The sequence below is a fragment of the Cebus imitator genome, unplaced genomic scaffold, assembly GCF_001604975.1.
Source record: "Cebus imitator isolate Cc_AM_T3 unplaced genomic scaffold, Cebus_imitator-1.0 Scaffold0, whole genome shotgun sequence".
NCBI lineage: Eukaryota > Metazoa > Chordata > Mammalia > Primates > Cebidae > Cebus > Cebus imitator.
Genome location: NW_016107315.1, coordinates 14,633,164 through 14,640,204, shown reverse-complemented (window position 1 = coordinate 14,640,204; position 7,041 = coordinate 14,633,164).

The following is a 7,041-nucleotide window of genomic DNA, read 5'->3' as shown; positions in this document are numbered from 1 at the left end:
TTTTGAGTCAGGGTCTTGCTCTGTCACCCAGGCTAAAGTGCAGTGACATGATCATAGTTCATTGCAGCCTCAGTCTCCTGGGCTGAAGCCATCCTCCTGCCTCAGCCTCAGCTGAGGGACTAGAGGTGCCCACCATCACACCCGGCTAATTTTTGTGGAGACGGGGTCTCACTATGTTTCTCAGGCTGGTCTCGAACACCTGGGTTCAAGTGATCTTCCCACCTTGGCCTTTTGCCTTGCTACATCCCCCAGCCTCCCTTGATTTTTACTTATTAATTTAAAATAGTCCCTCTTGCTGGGCATGGTGGGTCATGCCTGTCATCCCAGTACTTTGGGAGGCTGAGGCAGGAGGATCACAATGTCAGGAGTTTGAGATCAGCCTGGCCGACATGGTGAAACCCCGTCTCTACTAAAAATACAAAAATTAGCTGGACATGGTGGTGGGAGCCTGTAATCCCAGCTATTCGGGAGGCTGAGCGGGGATAATCACTTCAACCTGGGAGGCAGAAGTTGCAGTGAGCCGAGATCGCACCATTGCACTCCAGCCTGGACAGAGAGACAGAGCAAGACTCTGTCTCAAAATAAATATATATGGCCAAGCGTTGGGAGGGCAGAGGGTAGCCGTGGCTCACCACTGAGTCCTCAGCTTAGGCCTCTTCCTAGAAGATACTATGTGTTTGTGCAGTGAATGATCTTTGCCTGCCATGAGTTAATGAGGAAACAAAAGGGAGGAAAGACAGTCTGATTGGAGCAGTCCTTCAAGGCTTCTCGGGGGAGGTGGGGTTTGCACTGCCTCTTTCATTTTGGCCTGAGCATTTTACTGTTTTGAGGGTGGGAGTTTTGCCTAGAACCTGTGCGAGCATGTGTGTTGCATTTCCCTTCAAGGGGAGGGAAGGAACATCTGATCTTACCAAGGCATGGGAAGTGGAAGGACTGATGACCTGAAGGGCTCCTGTGTGGTGGCTGCCATGTTGTAAATGCCATTCCTTTTCTGCCTGATGTGGTCATTCCTTCCTGATTGCATTGGACGGAGGTGCCCAGTGCAGGCGCTGAGCTATGGCCTATGTTAAATGGAGAGATTTCATGGGGCCTGTGTGTGGTCTGGTTCCTAAGTGTGCATGAGTCTTGGCAGCCAGGGCTTGGCCCAGGTATAGACACGGTCACTTGTGCAGTGGGATTCAGGGAGGCCAGCCCAGCCCACGCAACCACAGCACCCTCAGCTCCATTTGGCTTACCAGTCTCTGGACTGCTGACTCCCCCAAGTCAGATTCTTGCCTGGGGAGCAGAGTGAAAACACAGAGGGCTAGCCTTCAGGGTCACTCCACCCTTTGGACTCTCTGCAGGAGGTCTGGGTGGGACAAGATGTGTTGTCTGTGGGGAGATCCCCTGGGACTCCTAGGTGCAGTCTCATGCTTCACCCAGACCTGGACAGAAACTGGGGGTCCGCTGGGTGGGGCCAGCAGCCTGTGCTCTAAGAAGCGTTCCCGTGAGGTTGGAGAGCACCGTTTCAGCAGTGGGTCATGCCACTCCAAGTGCTACAGAGCAGCACATCACCAAGTGCTCCACAAGATGCCCAGGGCTGCGGTTTGCAGGATGCCCTTGGTCCTGTGGGATCCTGGAAGCCTGCCTGAATGTAGAGAAACATTTGATCCCTGGAAAATCAATCAAGTGTCAATGCCTTTTAAAAAGATTATGGGGCCAAATCCTGTGTTACTTCTGGCTGGAGATCAGAAGATCAGGCTGAGAATCCCTAACTCATCGGAGGCCAGATACATCATTAGGCCCAGTGCTGACAGCTCTCAAGAAGACGGAAGTCTCCTGTCCAAGAGCCTGAGCTGACGGGATGGGAATGCCAGCAGGCTGTAGCCATTCCTTCTTGCTGAGGTTGGCAACACAGCCCTGTAGCGGCTGGGAGGGGCCAGAGGCCTGCGTGGGTCTGCTGCTGACCAGCCTTTCCTTCAACTGGGTGAAGACCACAGCTGAGGTCTGAAGGTTAGAGGAGGAGGTGGGAGGGCCAGGCGGAGGCTGGCCTCACAGGAAGAGCGCCGGGCCACCGCTGCGCCCCCACAAGCTCAGTGCAGCCCCCGCGCAGAGACTTTCCCCTACTGACCAGCTGTTTTTGTTGCTGAGATCTCGAGATAATCCGTCTGTCTTATTCCCCAAACTACCTTGTATTGCTGTTGTTTTAGCTTTTAATCATGTAAATTTAATGAAAGTTTAACTCAAATCCTGCTTATTGCAGCCACGAAGAGTCCTACTCAGAACTAGAGTCTGCAGGAATTGCAGTGAAATTTAGATTAGGATGAACTTTATGGAAAATGTAAGGTTTAAAATCCTGGGCCCAGTTTGGAGGTTTCCAGAGACCTTGAGCTACAGACTCCAGGGTCTGAGAGGCTGTTGTTTAGACTGTTGGCCACACGGTGGCGATGTTGCGCTGTTCCTGGGCGCGGGCGCTCACGGGTGGGGCGGGGTGGCTGGGGCCATCTGATCTTGCAAGGCTGCCTTCTGCTGCTTCCTAGTCACGTTTCAGGGTAGTGAAATCGGTGCCTGGCTCAGGGTGAGCATCAAAGAGGCCCCCAACCTGAAGCTCTTCCTGGCCAGCCCTTCAGCCCCTTTAGTACCTCCACCTCCAGTCTGTAGCCAGGACCTGCAGGCTTTCTGGCTCTGGGGCCTGGAGGAGGACCTATTCTCAGGGCAGGCTCTAAAGATGGCTTTTCAGGTTGAGGAGGACAGAGAGAGGACCTGTGCACCCAGGTGGGTGCCATCTCTAAGTGTGGAACTTCATCCCACGAGACACAACCGACCTCAGAGACAACTTCACAGGGAGGGCCCTTTACCATGCGTGGCGTCTGTCCATACCCATGTACACAGACAGGTGTTCTGGAGGCAGCGGGGTGTGTGTGTGTGTGTGTGTGTGTTGGGAATTGCGCAGTCCTGGAATAGACAGATTAGAATGTGCCAGAAGAGCATGACCTGGCTGCTGCACAGGATGCCCTCTCCCGCTACAGGGGCACCTGAGGTGCCTACAGACCCAGGGTCAGGTGCCTGTGATCAAACATTGCTTTTCATTTTTCATCAGTTTTCCAGGCTTGAGGTAAGTATGTGTGTTTGCGTGTGTGTGCATGTATGTGTATGTGCACATATGTGGATGTGGGCATCCATGTATGTGTGTGTGCATGCGTGCGTGTGTTGCCCACCTGCGACCACACATGAGGTGTGTGTGCGTGCATGTTATGTGCCTGTGTGTGTGTGTACATGCATGAGTACATGTGCACATGTGTGTGTTGTGTGCATGCATGAGTGTATGTGCATGTGTGTGTGTTGTGTGTGCGTGTGTGCATGTGTGTGTGCATAAGTGTGCATGTGTGTGTGTGTTGTGTGTGCATGTGTGAGTGTGTGTGTGTTGCCCACCTACAACCACACATGCGGAAAATTGGATCTTCAGCCAGGGATTCTCAGACAACTGAATTTCGTGGAGCGGTGAGCTGAAAGGAGAAACATGGCCCAGCATATCCAGCATTTATGAAGATCAGCTTCCAAGTGCTCTAAGTGCTTTCTGAGTCTTATTTCATTTCAACTTCATAGCAGCTGCATGGTCTTTCCACTTTATAGATAGAACACCAAGGCACCAAGAATCTGAATAACCTGCCCAAGGCCCCACACTCAGATGTATAGTGTTGGATGTAGGAATTGAATGCCAGTGATCTGGCTCCGGAGCCAGGACTGTGCTCTATCATGTCCATATATATCATGCATATATCATATACATATCAGCACCGTGCTGTATCGTACACATCCACACCGTGTACTATATACCAGTCACATACTGTCACCAGCATTTCATAAAGGAGATTTTAACATGCGAACTGCAGGAAGGTCATACTGTTGGTATAAAAGACAGTGTTGTAATGCTGGGCACAGTGGCTTGTGCCTAGAATCCCAGCACTTTGGGAGGCTGAGGTGGGTGGATTGTTTGAGCCCAGGAACTCAAGACCAGGCCTGGGCAACAGAGTGAAACCCTGTCTCGAAAAATGCGAAAAAATTAGCAGGGCATGGTGGCAGGCACCTGTAATCCCAGCCACTTGGGAGACTGAGGTGGGGGAATCACCTGAGCCCAGGAGGTTAAGGCTGCGGGGAGCCAAGATTGGGCCACTGTACTCCAGCCTGGGCAAACAGTGAGACGCTGTCTCGAAAAATTTAAAAAGCAAATGTTTTAAATGTTTTAATTTTTGTGTAAACACTCAAAACTGTCTCAGCAGCAAATATGTGTAGACCAGCATTTGGGAATTGTCCTCTAATGCGTCCTCTTTCTTTTGGGAATCCTGCAAACCTTCCAGAGACCTTCGGGCTGTGAAATGTTCCGGTCAGAAGACCCATCTCCCAGGCTGGTCATGCACTTGTCTTCCATCCGCATTGCCGTTCTCAGTGGCATTGCTTCTTGCGTTCTGGAGTCCACTCAGCCAGATGGAGGACGATTTTCATTAGCCATAGTGCACCTCAATTTGCGCAGTGAGGACAGTTAACGGGGACAGGAAAGGGAGGTTGAAGGCGGTGAGCACGACAGCTACCTCAGGCCAGGCCACTGGCCATTCCTCAGAGTGACAATCAGGAAGGGAGCTTGGAAAGGCCTGAAACACCACTAAGAATGATGAGACCAAACCCCAAAGAAGAAATGGGAGTACTTTTCCCTGGTTTTATATCTTTGGACTGCCTAGAAGATGGTTCAAGCTGCTGTCCCATGAAATGGCCAGCACAGTGTTGGCAGTAGGGAAGATGTCAGGGCAGGCGTTCCTTTAGGGGCGTAGGGGCACAGGATCCTGCAACGCACAGCCAGAAGTGCCAGCAGGGGCTGGCCTGGCTCCACTCCGGGGCTCTGGCCGGCCACCAAAGGGAAGCCTGTGTGTAGACACTGGTTTCTTCTGTGACCTGATATGCCTACAGCGAGGACATTGCATTTTGATAAAGAGATCCTCTTAGGATTAAAATGGGCTTAACTATCCTCTTCCTTTTTTCTCTCCTTTTCTCCTCAAGAGGAGTGTCTCCTCCCAAGTTCCACCGTCCTGCGCCAGCTCGGAGACCGTGTGTCCATTCCACCCTTTCCGCACCCTCCCATCGTTTCCTAAAAAGCCACCGTCCAGGGCTGTTTGCGGGCGGAGGTGGACTCTGCTCCATTGTCTGTTCGTTCCGTAGTCTCAGCATCTTCCAGCAGGAGGGACCTGTGTGTTTTCCTGGGATGGGAACTCAGCTTTCCCTTGGCCTTGGCTGGCTGCGGCTCCCTCCCCCACGTGCTGCGTTCACCTTGGAGGTTATCACTGTTTCCCCTGCCCACACCCCTGGATCGAGAATAACCCAGCCTCTGTGCCAGATGCTCTGGAACTTCATATGGTCTTGTTTAACTCAATAGGGAAAGAGCTCAGCAGGGAAATTCTTCCATCCTCAGCCTGTGCGCTTTTTCCGCAGAGCTCTGAGAACACAGTGTCGGGGAGGGGGTCGAGGGATCAGGCCCACCAGGGAAGGGTGGAGAAGATCTGACTCTCCACGCAGAAGGACATTCTGAGAACGGCTCCCAGAATACACCAGAGCATCTGACACCTCTTCACAGCTCATAATCCACTTCCGTCCAAATCCTGATGAAGACAAACAGGACAGAAGAAATGTATAGGTATCGGCTAGGAAAAAAATAAAATCTGTTTAAAAAAAATAAAATGTTGCAAAAGAATGGGTAACATGCTTATTTGTATGAGCTGAGGGAAAGGATGAGAGAAGCGGCCGCTCACTAATTTGACAGATCAGCCGTCTGTGACCTGGGAATGGGCACCCGGTGTAGGCTGGGGGGCACTGGGCCCCCTGTGAGGCAGACACTTGGGAAACAAGGTCCTTGGCATGTCCAGGTAGGGAAAGAGGTCACATTCCTGGCAGGTGAGGTCGGGGTCTGGCCAACCGGCCTAGCCGAGAGCAGGAAAGGCGTCTCTGCCTGGGACCTTCTGGGGTGTGTGCGAGGGCCTGTGTGACCCTTCACGGCTCAGTGGAGAACCTATTTCCCAGGCCAGCAGCTGCCTGAGGGACATCCTTTCAGAACTGGTAGCTCATGGTTGGAAATAAACTTACATTCAAGGTGACCTGTGCCAAATGCCAGTGAGGCATTCTCATCCCCTCCTAATGTGGGAGCATAGATAGACCCCAGTCCAGCCTGGGACCTCACTGTGCCTCCACCCCATCTGCGTGCCCCGATCTTGCTAAGTGGGATGCTAAGCGACCTCTTTCTGTCTCCTGCGCTGGATGCGAGAGCTGGAGAGCACCTGGAAGAATGACTGCTCCAATCTTTATGTTAAGTGTCGCCTTCATCACAGTCCTAGGAAGTGGGTGCCATCATTCCCAGCTACAGGAGAGGACACTGTGGCCATATGGGGGCGAGCCTCCTGCTCAGGGTTCCTCAGCAGAGGAAGAGAAGAACACACCTTGGCCGCTGGCTCCACCCGCATGTACGATGGATGACAGACTGCACAGCCTCCTGCAGCCAGTGCCTGCTCCACCTGGGTCTTTAGGGGCTGGAGCCAGGCAGGACCTCTCCCTCTCAGGTCGTAAACTCACGGGCTTAGGCACACGTGGAAAAGGCCCAAACAGACTTTCACTAGCTGGATTCCAACCCGGCTTCATCAGCATTTCAAAATCTACCCCACCCTTTCTTTCCTTGGCCGCCCCCAGCAGCCCCTGGGCATTTCCCTTTCTAAGGGGCCAAACCATCTGCTTCCTCTTACTCCTCTGCCTGGGGCAGTGTGGACTTGGGGGAGAGCATGTTTCCTTGAGGTCTTGGCTGTGGGCAGTGGAACGACATGTTCTGTCCTCTGATTCAGGAGGATCAGCCTGTGACCCGCGTCTTCCTCCCTGAGCAGTTCAGTTCTGCTGAAGGCTGCTTGGCCTTGTTGGAAGCTTAAGCAAAGGGAACAGAGGCCAGGGGTGGTAGGGCGGGGGCTCGGCCTGGAGCCTCAAGGGAGAAGAGCTGGAGAGAGATTCTGCAGGGCTGGCCTCTGTGCCCAGATT